General features: G+C 43.0%; 3 non-coding genes and 2 pseudogenes across 3 annotated transcripts; 1 reads left to right on the top strand and 4 right to left on the bottom strand.

Annotated features, from left to right (window-relative positions):
- Positions 1-4,322: 4,322 nt before the first annotated feature.
- On the bottom strand, positions 4,323-4,513 carry LOC140283331 (U2 spliceosomal RNA). The gene has a single exon (XR_011910036.1). It is a non-coding gene; the product is annotated as a U2 spliceosomal RNA (small nuclear RNA).
- Positions 4,514-4,695: 182 nt separating this feature from the next.
- On the top strand, positions 4,696-4,860 carry LOC140283489 (U2 spliceosomal RNA; annotated as a pseudogene).
- Positions 4,861-6,838: 1,978 nt separating this feature from the next.
- Positions 6,839-7,006, bottom strand: LOC140283378 (U2 spliceosomal RNA; annotated as a pseudogene).
- Positions 7,007-7,281: 275 nt separating this feature from the next.
- LOC140283527 (U5 spliceosomal RNA) lies at positions 7,282-7,395 on the bottom strand. Its single transcript, XR_011910125.1, has one exon. It is a non-coding gene; the product is annotated as a U5 spliceosomal RNA (small nuclear RNA).
- A 397-nt stretch (positions 7,396-7,792) lies between these two features.
- Positions 7,793-7,982, bottom strand: LOC140283413 (U2 spliceosomal RNA). The gene has a single exon (XR_011910083.1). It is a non-coding gene; the product is annotated as a U2 spliceosomal RNA (small nuclear RNA).
- Positions 7,983-17,681: the final 9,699 nt, after the last annotated feature.

Raw genomic sequence — 17,681 nt, 5'->3', positions numbered from 1 at the left:
CAGCGAAACACCTCCACTCCCTCTTTTGATTGTGTATGTTCGGGCATTCGAACCTTTTCTTACCCGCCTTTTTCAAACTATGGTCGGACATTCAAACCTTCTTGTGGCCGAACACATCCACTTCTGCTTTTGATGATGTATAGTTGGGCATTCACACCTTTTCTTACCCATTTTTCAGTAATTATTGATGGACATTCAGACCTTCTTGCAGCTGAACACCTCTGCTCCCGCTTTTGATGGTGTATAGTCGGGCTTTCGAGGCTTTTCTTCAACAGTGTTTACAAATTATGGTTGGAAATTCAGACCTTGCAGCCGAACACCTCCGCTCCCTCTTTTGATCATACATTGTCGGGCATTCGCACCTTGTCTTACCCGCGTTTTACAAACCATGGTCGGACTTTCACACCTTCTTGTAGCCGAACAACTCCGCTCCCGCTATTGATTGTGTACAGTCGGGTATTTTAACCTTTTCTTACCCGCTTTTTACCAATTATGGTCGGACATTCACACCGTTTTACAGCGGAACACCTCCGCTCCCTCTTTTGATGGTGTATGTTCGGGCATTCAAACTTTTTCATACCCACTTTTTACAAACTATGGTCGGACATTCAAACCTTCTTGTAGCAGAACACCACCACTTCTTCTTTTGATGATGTATGGTTGGGCATTCGCACCTTTTCTTAGCCATTTTTCAGGAATTATGGGTGGACATTCAAACCTACTTGCAGTCGAACAGCTCTGCTCCCACTTTTGATTATGTTTGGTTGGATATTCGAACCTTTTCTTACCCGCGTTTTACAAACTTTTTTCGGACGTTCACACCTTCTTGCAGCTGAACACCTCCGCTTCCGCTTTTGATGGTATATATTCGGGCATTCGAACCTTTTCTTACCCGCTTTTTACCAACTATGGTCGGACATTCACACCATCTTAAAGCGGAACACCTCCGCTCCCTCTTTTGATTATGTTTGGTTGGATATTAGAACCTTTTCTTAAATGCTTTTTACAAACTTTGGTTGGATGTTCACACCATCTTACAGCGGAACACCTCTTCTCCCGCTTTTGATGATGAATGGTCCGGCATTCTTACCTTTTCTAACACATTTTTCAGCAATTATTGTCGGTCATTCACACCTTTCTCATCAGCTTTTTGCAAATTATGATCTGACATTCACACCTACTTGCAGCCGAACACCTCGGATTCCGCTTTTGATGGTGTATATTTTGGCATTCGAACCTTTTCTTACCCGCTTTTTACAAACCATGGTCGGACTTTCACACCTTCTTTTAGCCGAACAACTCCGCTCCCGCTATTGATTGTGTAGAGTCGGGTATTTTAACCTTTTCTTACCCGCTTTTTACCAATTATGGTTGGACATTCACACCGTCTTACAGCGGAACACCTCCGCTCCCTCTTTTGATGGTGTATGTTCGGGCATTCAAACTTTTTCTTACCCACTTTTTACAAACTATGGTCGGACATTCAAACCTTCTTGTAGCAGAACACCACCACTTCTTCTTTTGATGATGTATGGTTGGGCATTCGCACCTTTTCTTACCCATTTTTCAGGAATTATGGGTGGACATTCAAACCTACTTGCAGTCGAACAGCTCTGCTCCCACTTTTGATTATGTTTGGTTGGATATTCGAACCTTTTCTTAACTGCTTTTTACAAACTTTGGTCGGACGTTCACACCTTCTTGCAGCTGAACACCTCCGCTTCCGCTTTTGATGGTATATATTCGGGCATTCGAACCTTTTCTTACCCGCTTTTTACCAACTATGGTCGGACATTCACACCATCTTAAAGCGGAACACCTCCGCTCCCTCTTTTGATGGTGTATGTTCTGGCATTCGCACCTTTTTTTACCTGCTTTTTACAAACTTTGGTCGGACGTTGACACCTTCTTGCAGCCGAACACCTCCGCTTCCGCTTTTGATGGTGTATGTTCGGGCATTCGAACTTTTTCTTACCCACTTTTTACAAACTATGTTCGGACATTCAAACCTTCTTGTAGCAGAACACATCCATTTCTTCTTTTGATGATGTATGGTTGGATATTCGCACCTTTTCTTACCCATTTTTCAGGAATTATGGGTGGACATTCACACCTACTTGCAGTCGAACAGCTCTCCTCCCACTTTTGATTATGTTTGGTTGGATATTCGAACCTTTTCTTAACTGCTTTTTACAAACTTTGGTCGGACGTTCACACCTTCTTGCAGCCGAACACCTCCGCTTCCGCTTTTGATGGTATATATTCGGGCATTCGAACCTTTTCTTACCCGCTTTTTACCAACTATGGTCGGACATTCGCACCATCTTACAGCGAAACACCTCCGCTCCCTCTTTTGATGGTGTATGTTCGGGCATTCGCACCTTTTCTTACCCGCTTTTTACAAACTATGGTCGGACATTCATACCTTCTTGTAGCCGAAAACCTCCACTCCCTCTTTTGATCATCCATTGTCGGGCATTCGCACCTTTTCTTACCCGCTTTTTACAAACTATGCTCGGACATTCAAACCTTCTTGTAGCCAAACACATCCACTCCTGCTTTTGTTGATGTATGGTTGGGCATTCGAACCTACTTGTTGCCCGCTTTTCATTAATTATGGGTGGACATTCACACCTTGTCGCAGCCAAACACCTCCGCTCCCTGTTTTGATCATGTATGGTTGGACATTCGCACCTTTTCTCACCCGCTTTTTGCAAACTATGGTCGGCCATTCACAGCTTCCTCTCCACCATACTTGTATGGTGGGATATTCACACCCACTTGCATCCGAAGACCTCCGCCCCCACTTTTGTTGATATTTAGTCGGTCATTCACACCTTACCCGTTTTCTTGCAGCCAAACACCTCTGATCTCGCTTTTGATGATGTAAGATTGGGCAATAAGACCTTGCTTTTCCTGCTTTTCACCAACTATAGACGGACATTCACACCTTCTTGCAGCCGAACACTTCCGCTCCACCTTTTAGGTTTCTATCACACCTTTTTTTTCACCGCATTTTATAGATTATAGTTGAAAATTCTCAACCACTCATCCGAAGACCTCTCCTCCCGCTTTTGTTAATATATTTCAACTTTAGTCAGACACTCACACCTACTTGCAACCGAACACCACCTCTCTAGCTTTTGATGATGTATGGTCCGGCATTCTTACCGTTTCTAACACATTTTTCAGCAATTATGGTAGGACATTCACACCTTCTTGCAGCTGAACACCTCCTCTCCCACTTATGATCATGTGCGGATTGATTTTCGAAAATTTTCTTTCATGTTTTCTAGCAATTAATGATGGACATTTAGACCTTCTTGCAGCTGAACACCTCTTCTTCCGCTTTTGATCATACATTGTCAGGCATTCGCACCTTGTCTTACCCGCTTTTTACAAACTTTAGTCAAACATTCACACCTTTTTGCAGCCGAACAGTTTTTTGCAGCCGAATTTGGGCATTCGAACCTTTTCATACCCACTTTTTACCAAATATGGTCGGACATTCACACCGTCTTACAGCGGAACACCTCCGCTCCCTCTTTTGATGGTGTATGTTCGGGCATTCGAACCTTTTCTTACCCGCTTTTTACAAACTATGCTCGGACATTCAAACCTTCTTGTAGCCGAACACATCCACTCCTGCTTTTGATGATGTATGGTTGGGCATTCGAACCTACTTGTTGCCCGCTTTTCATTAATTATGGGTGGACATTCACACCTTGTCGCAGCCAAACACCTCCGCTCCCTGTTTTGATCATGTATGGTTGGACATTCGCACCTTTTCTCACCCGCTTTTTGCAAACTATGGTCGGCCATTCACAGCTTCCTCTCCACCATACTTGTATGGTGGGATATTCACACCCACTTGCATCCGAAGACCTCCGCCCCCACTTTTGTTGATATTTAGTCGGTCATTCGCACCTTTGGCAAACTATGGCCTTCTTGCAGCCAAAAACCTCTGATCTCGCTTTTGATGATGTAAGGGTAGGCATTCAGACCTTGCTTCACCTGCTTTTCACCAAATATAGTCGGACATTCACACCTTCTTGCAGCCGAACACTTCCGCTCCACCTTTTAGTTTTCTATGGGGCATTCACACCTTTTTTTTTATAAAAACACCACAGGAACACCGTATTGAGGCTTTGTTCTGACCGCTCATTCGGTGTCGCATTTCTTTCAAGCAATTCTCCCGGTTAGCCCGCACACGGCTCGCTCCCAGAGCCGTGTTAAAGTCTGCTTCGCATTCACTCTCTTTTCTCAGCAGACTAAAAGAAACTTCCATCCTGCACCGCTGTTTGCTTTTTCACAAGAGCAGAGGAGAGCGCACCGTTCCCAGCGGCACTGCAGTACCGGGTCGATGCTTGGAGTGAACGGAGAAAGCTCCTTTTTCAACTCCTATTGATACAAATCCATTTAATATGTAGTCCTTGCATAGAGGACACATCAGACATTAAACTGATAAGTACAGATACTACACTTGATCTTAGCCAAAAGGCCGAGAAGCGATAACTGTCCACTGGTTCACGTCCGAGGGCCCTTCCTGGCACAATGCGCACTTGTAGCGGTGTTCTTTTTATGGACATAGTGTCACTTTGCACCTCCGCCCACCCGCTGCACTGAGCACTCTTCAGCCCTTTTAAATGGTATAACTTTACACTACCGCACGCTTCAGCGAGCACCATTCAAGCAACAACTTTGCACTCCAGCTTCGAACATCGGCACAGTCACAACAAGTAAGGCGACTCTACTCAGAGAAGTTTTATTTTTATCAATAGGAGTTGAAAAAGGAGCTTGCTCCATTCACTCCAAGCATCGACCCGGTACTGCAGTGCCGCTGGGAACGGTGCGCTCTCCTCTGCTCTTGTGAAAAAGCAAACAGCGGTGCAGGATGGAAGTTTCAGGGAGCCTAAGATGAAACTTTCTTTTAATCTGCTGAGAAAAGAGAGTGAATGCAAAGCAGACTTTAACACGGCTCTGGGAGCGAGCCGAGTGCGGGCTAACCAGGAGAATTGCTTGAAAGAAACGCGACACCGAATGAGCGGTCAGAACAAAGCCTCAATACGGTGTTCCTGTGGTGTTTTTATAAAATGCGGTGTAAAAAAAGGTGTGAATGCCCCATAGAAAACTAAAAGGTGGAGCGGAAGTGTTCGGCTGCAAGAAGGTGTGAATGTCCGACTATATTTGGTGAAAAGCAGGTGAAGCAAGGTCTGAATGCCCAACCTTACATCATCAAAAGCGAGATCAGAGGTTTTTGGCTGCAAGAAGGCCATAGTTTGCCAAAAGCGGGTAAGGTGCGAATGATCGGCTAAATATCAACAAAAGTGGGGGCGGAGGTCTTCAGATGCAAGTGGGTGTGAATATCCCACCATACAAGTATGGTGGAGAGGAAGCTGTGAATGGCCGACCATAGTTTGCAAAAAGCGGGTGAGAAAAGGTGCGAATGTCCAACCATACATGATCAAAACAGGGAGCGGAGGTGTTTGGCTGCGACAAGGTGTGAATGTCCACCCATAATTAATGAAAAGCGGGCAACAAGTAGGTTCGAATGCCCAACCATACATCATCAAAAGCAGGAGTGGATGTGTTCGGCTACAAGAAGGTTTGAATGTCCGAGCATAGTTTGTAAAAAGCAGGTAAGAAAAGGTTCGAATGCCCGAACATACACCATCAAAAGAGGGAGCGGAGGTGTTCCGCTGTAAGACGGTGTGAATGTCCGACCATAGTTGGTAAAAAGTGGGTATGAAAAGGTTCGAATGCCCAAATTCGGCTGCAAAAAACTGTGTTCGGCTGCAAAAAGGTGTGAATGTTCGACTAAATTTTGTAAAAAGCGGGTAAGACAAGGTGCGAATGCCTGACAATGTATGATCAAAAGCGGGAGCGGAGGTGTTCAGCTGCAAGAAGGTCTAAATGTCCATTTTTAATTAATAGAAAACATGAAAGAAAATTTTCGAAAATCAATCCGCAAATGATCATAAGTGGGAGAGGAGGTGTTCAGCTGCAAGAAGGTGTGAATGTCCTACCATAATTGCTGAAAAATGTGTTAGAAACGGTAAGAATGCCGGACCATACATCATCAAAAGAGGGAGCGGAGGTGTTCCGCTGTAAGACGGTGTGAATGTCCGACCATAATTGGTAAAAAGCGGGTAAGAAAAGGTTAAAATACCCGACTGTACACAATCAATAGCGGGAGCGGAGTTGTTCAGCTACAAGAAGGTGTGAAAGTCCGACCATGGTTTGTAAAACGCGGGTAAGACAAGGTGCGAATGCCCGACAATGTATGATCAAAAGAGGGAGCGTAGGTGTTCGGCTGCAAGGTCTGAATTTCCAACCATAATTTGTAAACACCGTTGAAGAAAAGCCTCGAAAGCCCGACTATACACCATCAAAAGCGGGAGCAGAGGTGTTCAGCTGCACACAATCAGGTTTTTGCAAATTATGATCTGACATTCACACATGCTTTTGATGATGTATGGTTGGGCATTCGCACCTTTTTTTACCCATTTTTCAGGAATTATGGGTGGACATTCACACCTTCTTGCAGCTGAACACCTCCTCTCCCACTTATGATCATGTGCGGTTGGATATTCGAAAATTTTCTTTCATGTTTTCTAGCAATTATTGATGGAAATTCAGACCTTCTTGCAGCTGAACCCCTCTGCTCCCGCTTTTGATGGTGTATAGTCGGGCTTTCAAGCCTTTTCTTCCCCGGTTTTTACAAATTATGGTTGGAAATTCAGACCTTCTTGCAGCTGAACCCCTCTGCTCCCGCTTTTGATGGTGTATTGTCGGGCATTCGCACCTTTTCTTACCCGCTATTTACAAAAAATGGTCGGCCATTCACACCTTCTTGTAGATGCTTGGAGTGAACGGAGCAAGCTCCTTTTTCAACTCCTATTGATAAAAATCCATTTAATATGTAGTCCTTGCATAGACATATCACATATTAAACTGATAAGTACAGATACTACACTTGATCTTAGCCAAAAGGCCGAGAAGCGATAACTGTCCACTGGTTCACGTCCGAGGGCCCTTCCTGGCACAATGCGCACTTGTAGCGGTGTTCTTTTTATGGCCATAGTGTCACTTTGCACCTCCGCCCACCCGCTGCACTGAGCACTCTTCAACCCTTTTAAATGGTATAACTTTACACTACCGCACGCTCCAGCGAGCACCATTCAAGCAACATCGGCACAGTCGCAACAAGTAAGGTGACTCTACTCAGAGAAGTCACTCTGCACAGTAACAAGATTTCTTTTGCACAGACAGAAAGGGCTTCACCCGCAAAGGTAAAGCCTGCCAAAAATAGAAACAATTCATTAGTGCTGCTCTCCACGGAAGTCTTTAGTAAAAGGCGAAAGACTTGTACATTATGAAGAGAAACCAGTGTACTGCGGGGCAGGGCATCAGGCTAGTTGGCATAGCCACCTTCCCCATGGTGAGCTTTGCTTGGTTGAGACGCTTGCTCCCCCCCCTTGCTCCTCGGCTGACCAAGTAGGAACAATCGGGCCCTATTCGATGGCTGCCTTGTCTTTTACTCTGTGCAAAAGACAAGGCAGCCACAAACAACACGGGAACACCGTGTTGAGGCTTTGATCTGACTGCTCATTCGGTGTCGCGTTTCTTTCAAGCAATTCTCCCGGTTAGCCCGCACTCGGCTCGCTCCCAGAGCCGTGTTAAAGTCTGCTTCGCATTCACTCTCTTTTATCAGCAGATTAAAAGAAAGTTTCATCTTAGGCTCCCTGAAACTTCCATCCTGCACCGCTGTTTGCTTTTTCACAAGAGCAGAGGAGAGCGCACCGTTCCCAGCGGCACTGCAGTACCGGGTCGATGCTTGGAGTGAACGGAGCAAGCTCCTTTTTCAACTCCTATTGATAAAAATCCATTTAATATGTAGTCTCGCATAGAGGACATATCAGACATTAAACTGATAAGAACAGATACTACACTTGATCTTAGCCAAAAGGCCGAGAAGCGATAACTGTCCACTGGTTCACGTCCGAGGGCCCTTCCTGGCACAATGCGCACTTGTAGCGGTGTTCTTTTTATGGCCATAGTGTCACTTTGCACCTCCGCCCACCCGCTGCACTGAGCACTCTTCAGCCCTTTTAAATGGTATAACTTTACACTACCACACGCTCCAGCGAGCACCATTCAAGCAACAACTTTGCACTCCAGCTTCGAACATCGGCACAGTCGCAACAAGTAAGGCGACTCTACTCAGAGAAGTCACTCTGCACAGTAACAAGATTTCTTTTGCACAGACAGAAAGGGCTTCATTCGCAAAGGTAAAGCCTGCCAAAAATAGAAACAACTCATTAGTGCTGCTCAACGTTGTACTTTGCAGTAAAAGAAAGAGCAAATCTAAAGTTTCAGGAATCCGAGAATAAGCTTACTTTCATGAGTTCTTCACGATTTCGGATTTTGCTATAAAATGAATTCCTTCACTCAAACTAAATTAAAACTGCTAAACCGCTAATCTGTTACATACAAGGCAGATGTCAAATTCACCGAAATAGGATCTAAGGGTATTTGGCCAATCGAGCTGTAGCAGCTTCGGTAAAAGAGTATAAGTTGAAGAGTTTGTGAATAAAGGTGTGCGCACACATAGTGAGTTGTAGGAAAATAGGCAGGGAGCAATGCCGGCTGGGGTATAGGTTCTTGTATGTTGTCTGACTGTTTGATTTGAATGTGTTGTGTAAGTGTCCTGTTGAATGTTACATGTTTGGGCTTTGACATGCTTCACTGTGGTTGTTAACTGTGTGGTGTGTCCTGAAATGTTATATGTTTGGGCTGTGTGACATGCTTAATGCTTTTCAGTAGCAACCCACTTATTCATATATAGCAACTGACAACATAAGAAGTCCGGACATACTTTGATAGTAGTTGTAGAAGTATCCTTATTGATAATAGATAAACTAATTCATAGTGATAGAACAGTAGATGAACAGGTGCCTGCACATGTCTCATGAAAATAAAATGGGTGTATGATTGCTGACGGCAGAGCAATACTGCCAAACTTATGAGTTCTTGTGGCAAACTTGATTCAGTGTCTTGACGTGTATACGCTGTTTGGCTGACTTTTCACAAGAAACAAAGTGTGTTTGATAAGATCCGACCATTTTATTACGGGAGGATCAGTATGTATGGATTCTGATGTGACTGATAAACCCATTCGTATCTTAAGCATAATCTAATACGTGAGACAACGCCCTGGCACACAATCAAAAAAAAAAAAAGAGAGAGCGGTTTTGTGTCCCCACAGTCCATAATGTAGAAAAGAGAGAAAAAAGCCTTTCTGATTTGTTGTGTGTGCTCACAGTGCAGAGTGTAGAGAAAAGAGAGAAAAGAAAGCCGTTTTGGTGTCACGGGTGTTGTGACTTACACACACACATTTCTGAATTGAGAAAGGAAATTATTTTAGAGGAAGCACTAGAGTTTAGATCCCACATTTGTTGATAGGCATTCATTTAATTTTTCTTTTAATCAGTTTTAAAGTGAATACTAACTGAGAAATGAAAAAGGTGAAGAGTTTAGAAGCTTGGTTCAAGAGCAAAACTTGGTTTATGATCAGCTGAGTCTCTAAACAGAACAGCAAAGGGCTTCATCGAACATTTAAAAAAGATTCAGATTGTTAGAATATCCAGAATTTATAGGAATGGTGGTGATTACTCTTATTTTCTAGAATGGAAATAACTGCACCATGTCTGTTTTATGAATTTAAGGGGCTAAAAAGTTTTGTTCTCGTTTTTCTATGATTAACCGAATGTATGTGAGAGTCCAAACAGACAGAAGGGTTACGGCCGAGCGCTGAACCTTCCAAAAAAGATGAGACAGGCTGGACCCGTGCCATACTAGTTAAGACCTGCCTGTGGATAACAGGTTCTTTAAACTCTCACACACACAAACTCACACACGTTCGCACACATACACCCATACACACACACATTCTTGAACTTGCTGCACTAGAATTGTAGTCTGAATACCTTTATGCCAAACAGATTTGCTTTGCCAAGGGAAGTTTTATAAATGTTTATTGTTTATGTTTACAATATATAAACTAGTAGAATAATTAATTCATCCTCCTTGTCCCTCCCACCCCAGAGAGGGCAGCCAGAGACTGGCTGCAATAGGCATCCCCGCTACCTGGGACCCAACACAGGGCAGGAGGGCCTGATGTCCACCAGGCTCGGGGCCTGCAGTCACCATATTCCGGGAGCTACTGTACCCCCAGAAGGAACCCATCCCGCCCCACCCCACTCAACCCAACCCCACCCCGGAGGACCTCTACAAAAACAAAAAAACAACAAAAATCAAACAAACAAACAAACAAATCACCCGGTTACACCAGTCGCAGCAGCCCGGGCCTGAGACCCACCATCACCCAGGCCCCCCCAGGCCCCCCCCAACTGGGGAAAAGCACACCCCCATACAGACCCCCTCCTCCTCACCGCACGCCCCAACACCCTAAAAAAAACAACCACCTGCGGACACCTTGGAGTTCCCAGAGCAACAAGGCCGGCACCAGGACCTGCACCAACCCACGCATACTGTGGCATGTCCAGGGCAACCCAGACCCCCCAGGCACAGGCAGGGCCCCGCCCCGGGCGCAAGGCAGCGGCAAGCCACCAGGTCCAGGCCCAGCTCCACCACCCACGCCAGAGCGGCCCGGTCACCCGGTACAGAGCCAGCAGCCACCACCCCAAGGCCCCTAAGGGACCCCGCCCCACACCGCAAGACAGCCCCACCCGCAAGCCCCCAAAACTGCCCTCCAAGCCCGACACACAGTCCCCCCCAACAATGACCAACCCGGTCCCCACGACCCGAGAGACCACCAGACGCCCGAAGCCACACAGCCCCCCCCAGCACACACCCAACCGCCCAGAGCGATTTCTAAACTGGTTAATACACAGATTGTTCTTCGCTTTCCAGTTCATGAGAATAGTTTTCTTTGCTATACATAACACTGTGAGGATCATGTGTGCTAAGCTAAATTCCACGTTGATGTTGTCTAAGTCACCCAGTATGCACAGTGTGGGGCATGCAGGAATGCTACACTTTAGCCATGTTGACAGGTCCGCACAGACTTCAAGCCAGAACTTCTGGACAGGCGCACAAAACCACAAAGCGTGTGCATAATCATCAGGTGTGTTATCTGTGCAATGTGAGCAGATGTTTGAGTGTGTTAGACCCATCCTGAACATCCTTTGTCCTGTATAGTGTGTTCTATGAAGAATTTTGTATTGTATGAGCTGTAAATTAGGATTTTGAGTCATTCTGAAGGTGTTCAAACATATTTGTGGCCAGAAGCTATGACTAGAACTGATGGATAAATCTGCCTCCCATTTTGAGGACGGTAGAGACATTGTGTCATCTATCTTAGACAATAATTTATATATTTTTGATAGTAGTTTTGGGGTGCAGATGCTTAGAAATTCTGCTACCCTAATTGGGAGTTGTAAGTCTGGTTGGTGGAGGATATATTTCTTTGTTATTATAGACTTAAGTTGTTGATATTCTAGGAATTTATTGCTGCCTATCTCATGTTGTGATATGAGCTCATCAAATGAAATAAAATGTCCATTTTGGATTATATGTTCCAGATGTTTGATTCCTTTGATCTTCCATAGAGTAAAGTTTAGCATTTTTTTGTTTTGCAGGATGTCAGGATTGTTCCAGATTGGTGTAAGCTTACACGGGACAAGTGAAGACTTTGTTATTTTAAGAAATTCCCACCAGGCTGTCAGAGAGGTGCTGATGTTAATGCTTTTGAAACATTTGTGATTTTTTACGTTTTGACTAATAAGTGGCAGGTCAGAGATTTCCAGATTATCACACAATGCTTGTTCTATATTTATCCATGTTCATCTATTGGGCTAGGTTTAAACCATTTTGATATATACCGTAACCTATTGGCTAAGGAATAGTGCTGAAAATTAGGTAAATCTAATCCACCACTGTCCTTGGTCTTCTGTAGGGTTTTTAAACTAATACGCGGTGGTTTGTTTTTCCACAGAAATTTGGAGATGCATGAATCTAGTGACTTAAACCAAGTAGCAGGTTGGTTTTATGGGGATCATTGAGAACAAATAGTTAACTTTTGGTAGTATCATCATTTTAATGGTTGTAACTCTCCCCATAAGTGATATAGGTAAGGACTTCCAACGAGAGAGATTGTCCTCTACTGTCTTTAATAATTGCACATAAATTAGCTTTGTTAGCTCTGAGAGCCTGGAGGAAATGTTTATGCCTAAATATCTAATATTTCCTGACTGTAAAGTGATCGCAGGTATATTCTGGACCCTACAGTTAATGGGCAGAACTGTGGTCTTAGACCAATTGATAGAGTAGTCAGAAAGTGCTGAGAATTTATTTATGAGTGTGATCGTGTGAGTGAGAGACGTCTGTGAGTTCTGAAGGAAAAGTAATACATCATCAGCATAAAGACTTATTTTATGCTCAATATTTTGGGGTTGGATGTCTTTAATATTTCTATCTTGTCTGATAGCAGCTGCTAAAGGTTTGATGAAAATAGCAAAAAGTGAGGGAGAAAGTGAGCAACCCTGTCTTGTACTTCTCTGCAGACTGAAGCTTGGAGAAGTTTGATCATTTGTCCTGACACTTGCATTTGGGGAGTCAGTTATTTTCTTGTGAGGAGATAAGAGGCTTTAATAATAATATCTTGCAAGAGAGAACAACACAGTACAGAATACAGAGTTGCTCTGACCACTGAAGCAAAAACACACAGTTATATTGCCCGCTCATCACGTCATCTGTTTTTGGGTATAATTGATTGTTCTTCTAACTTTCCTCCCCAACCATCAGTTGAGGTTACCCAGACACACTCGTAAATACCAGCCTAACCCTGTCCCCCCTAAAGTGCACCTATCTCATTATAACAAGCCCACCATTGTAAAGAGGAATTTAAGAAAACAGGGCAGGGTGGTACCTTGCAGCTCGGTCATTTGCAGGTTATACACAGTAACACTCAATACAATGCATATAAGAATTATTTTCCATTACATTCCTCCCTTTTGATTATAATAATACCATTATATTAATCAACCCAAAAGAAACAAGGAAAATAATAACTTTATCTGTAAAACATCAGCCTGCATTTGCACACAACGTGAGTTTAAAATGCAGGCATCATAGTAATAAAGGGTCCAATGATAAACAATCAAAACATGAACAATTAAATATGATTATCTTCATCCCTCTCTAAGTCAGCGTTACTAGAGGAAAAATTTTGAAAGCAAGAAAGTTATTTGAGTCATTTGGTCTTTTTCACACTGTTGTTTAGATGGACTACATAAAAGGATGTCATCCACATACTGCAAAAGAGCAGAGCCTGTGGTTGATTGAAGTTAATCCAGACTAGCTTTGAGGGCAGCATTGTAAATAGTGGGACTTTCACAGTACCCCTGGCATAACCGGGTAAAAGTCCAAGATCTCCCTTCAAACTAAAAAGCAAACCAAAATGGGCTATCAGGGTGCACTGGCGACAAGTCAACCACTGAGAAAAACTGTGCATCTGATGTAATTTGAGACAAAATAGTGTGTGGGTTGGGCACAGTAGGAGCATGTGGCTGAACTGCAGCATTCACCGCTTGGAGGTCCTGTACAAAACGCCATTCATCTGGCTGGCCAGCATCTTTAATCTTTTTAACAGGAAACAATGGAGTAAGCACAGGTGAATTTTCAAAAGGAACAATAACGCCTGTTTTCTGAAAAGATTGAAAAACAGGTTTAATCCCTTTAATTGCTTCAGGCTTAAAAGGGTATTGTTTTTTACATGGACAAAAGTCTGATTTAGGGGTGACAATTACTGGTTCACAGCCTTTTATCAACCCCACATCATATTTGCTCTTAGCCCAAAGATCATTGGGCACTTCAGCCAACATGGGTATCGAAGACAAATCTGTTTCAGATAAAAAACATGCTTCAAAATGTGATTCTGTGGTAGGAATTAAGTCCACAGTTCTTTGACAATGCATTGTACTCAAAAATATTTTTTTGTATGCTGACAATCGTTCAGAAAACATCAAATTTGGATCAGCAGGTGAAACAGTCCACTCCATTTCTTTCTGACATGTAGCAACAAACTCTCCCACACCTTGTCACTGCCAGTGTGTACGTTTGGCCAAGGAAATGTGAGGGCGAGTACCACAAACATTAAAAAAATCGAAGTGCTCTGGAGTGAGCGACACAGCCAATAAAGTAGGCGCACATATTTTTTCACTTCTTCTCATTCTTCTTCATTGTCAGGCCCCAAAGAAATGTGTGATGTGCAGTGCAAATCAGTAGGTTGCATGAAATCAGAAAGGGGTGAAACTAACGCTTTTGCTTCTTCCACTAGTTGTTGTGAAAAAGGAGAGCTGGGAAGTTTCCACTCATAAGCATATGTAAGTGCCGATGAATCAAACTGCACTGCTGTGAAAACTTTGTCAGGCTGTAACATAACCTTAACACCCTCTGGTGTAGAAGTTAAAATAATGCCTAATTTACACATGAGATCACAGCCCATCAGGTTAATGGGACACAACTCTGATAACAAAAATGAGTGTTTGAAGGAGAGCTCATCGGGAGTGACAACACGCAATGGGCATTGTCATTTTCTCCTTCACAACCTGGCCTGATGCAGACATACAGTAAACGTGGTTTCCACTTAACTTTGGAGGACAATCAAACTCCCCTGACGTCACTACTGATGAACATAAGTTCCTATATTCTGAGAGAAATATCTTTGCTCTAGGACGGAAATAGCATGCAAAACTTTACTACGTGAATCACAGTCGGCAAGCGTTGCTTCACTACACAGAGCAGGAAAAATGTGTGAGTGTGTTTGTGCTATCACCCATTAGTGGAGTCTCCGCTGCCGTGTGACGTCCAGAACCTGCCTCCCACCCTCAGTCAGCCTTTTGCCCAATTTCATCACTTTTTAGCTGGAGACAGTCCTTCTTCCAGTGTCCAGTCTGGCCACAGTAAAAACAAATATTCGGATCATAGCTCTGGCGTGGCCCATTTTGACCTCCTCTCCCACACGTCCACGTCTTCGACTTCGGCCTCGTCCTCTGTTTACACCAACTGCGTAATACATGGTCATGGTTGCCAAATGCAGCTCCTTTTCACACTTGTCCCTTTTGGTTGTCTTACGCGTCTCAACTTGGTTCTGAGCATGGCGAGCATATCGGCGAACGTCAGCCAAACGAGGACCCTCACACTATCCCACGTAAATGTTCTTTACTTCAGTGGCGACATCTATATAATATTGTCTGGGTCCCGTTAAAACATGTATTTTTCCCATCTAATTCCTTGTTTGCTTTAAAACAAGTATTCCCCATTTTCTATCCCTTCAGTAGCCAACCAGTTTGTATGGAGTACACTGGAGCAACTTGACTGATCAGTAAAACACTGCTTTTGTTGTCACCGCAAGGCTTCCCCCGTCGGTTGTTTCACTGAGACACTACTGAGTAACTATAACTCAACACAGTTTATACACATAACATTCATATACATACTAACAAACAAACAAACAATAATTTATCGCAATTTTCTCATCTCTGTTTGAACGTACACCCAGGTAAATATTCCTGTAGTGTTCTCATACCGACTATGGACCCATTCATTGTTTAACTTCACTGTTTTGCAAATCCTAATTGAATATTACACATTGACATTGAACTTTACTGGATAAGCAGGTCTTCATTGCATTCAGCAGCCTATATGTGAGCATCTATGTGTAAGCTGTTCTTCTTTGCATTTATCAGCAGCAAGCAATTCTTGACTGCACATGCATATGTAAATAGTAAAACATTTCCAATGTGTTAGCGAAACCTTCTATATCACAGTGGTTTCTAAGGTCTATTTTAAGTTCTTTGCCATCAGTGAGATGACATTGTTTACAAAGTGTGTCAAATTATCACTGAAGATCTTTTCAAGAATTTCAAATCTAGAAATGAGTTATTTTACGCGTGATTTTGCTACTGAGAGTGCATCTGCTTGTGCACATGGAAATATTTCAGACCATTTGGTAAAAACCTCTGTTGTCACTGAGCAGAATCGTTTCCCTTAACATTTATTTAGTTCAATGAAATCTACACAATAATGAAATAATGAAATCCAAACAAATATGTTGAAAAAGATACACTGGCTTAGGGAATTATCTTCGTTTTGGTCTTAGATTGCCCTGTGGAATGTATTTTGCACATATTTGACCTGCTAGACAAAACTTTATTAATTTATTTATTCTAAAAAAAAAATTCAATAATTAGTAAAACCATATGCTGTAAAAACCTGGTTCATTATTGCTTCCATCCCTCCTGTTGAGACATGACATGGTCCGTGGCTCAATACTGCAGCATATTTAAACAAATTCTTTGGCAGTATGGTTTTCCTTCCGGTCATTCATACGAGTCTATTGTAGATGGCAATTGAATAACATCTAATAATGCTAAAATATTTGTAGTTTATACATTTAGCTGTGGATGTCTGCATACCTGTTTTTCCAATGCTGTGTTAACACATGTACAGTTGAGAAGGCATACTGACTGTCAGTGTAAACGTTAACAACCTTTTTGTTATTTAATTTACAAGCTTCAGTTAAAGCTACCAATTCGAGTAATTTTTTGGTAGTGGTTGTTTTAAGAAAACTTCAGTTTCTGTTACTACTGCAAATCCTGTAGCATTTGTGCCATCAGGGTTTTTTGCTTGACCTGTTGAATAAATATAGTTATTTCTGCATTTTCATAACGTATATCAGTTAAGTCTGGCCTGGGTAAAACACTGATGGTTATTTCTGACATGCAATCATGAGGCTTTCCATCTGTGGGGTAGGTAGCAGTGTGGATGGATTAAGTGTAGCACATCTCTCGACAACAAGGTGTGGCTGTGAAAGAAGAACTGTTATGTAGGAGAGATGTCTGGTAAAGATATTTTGTTAAGTAACCATATCACAGCCACTGCATGAGGTACCTTAAGTGTTAATGGGTGAAATAACACCATTATTGTTGATGCCTGCACTGCCAATGGCTTCTGGCCATTGATTCAAAACTACGATCTCGTCCCTGTTTCCCCCTTTCAGTGGACACTTGCCCCTAATTACCGCAATTCAGCAGGGGGTCTTTCATTAGGAGTACTGGACTCCCCCGTGCACGGTTTCAGCTCCGACCCTGGAAAGCGGAAAAAACGTTGAGATCTGGTTTGAGGACCCAATTGTTGAGAAAAGTCTCTCAATGAGACTCAGAGTTGTTGGAGTCAGTTAATGCAAATGTTTAATCTTGCAGCAAGTTCAAGAATGTGTGTGTGAATGGGTGTATGTGTGCGAACGTGTGTGAGTTTGTGTATGTGAGAGTTTAATGAACCTGTTATCCACAGGCAGGTCTTAACTAGTATGGCACAGGTCCAGCCTGTCTCATCTTTTTTGGAAGGTCCAGCGCTCGGCCGTAACCCTTCTGTCTGTTTGGACTCTCACATACATTCGGTTAATCATAGAAAAACGAGAACAAAACTTTTTAGCCCCTTAAATTCATAAAACAGACATGGTGCAGTTATTTCCATTCTAGAAAATAAGAGTAATCACCACCATTCCTATAAATTCTGGATATTCTAACAATCTGAATCTTTTTTAAATGTTCGATGAAGCCCTTTGCTGTTCTGTTTAGAGACTCAGCTGATCA

This window comes from Leuresthes tenuis, unplaced genomic scaffold (genome assembly GCF_036924035.1).
Source record: "Leuresthes tenuis unplaced genomic scaffold, fLeuTen1.0.hap1 SCAF_23, whole genome shotgun sequence".
NCBI classification, from domain to species: domain Eukaryota; kingdom Metazoa; phylum Chordata; class Actinopteri; order Atheriniformes; family Atherinopsidae; genus Leuresthes; species Leuresthes tenuis.
The sequence above is the reverse complement of the archived record's forward strand: the minus strand, read 5'-3'. Positions and strand labels throughout refer to the sequence as shown.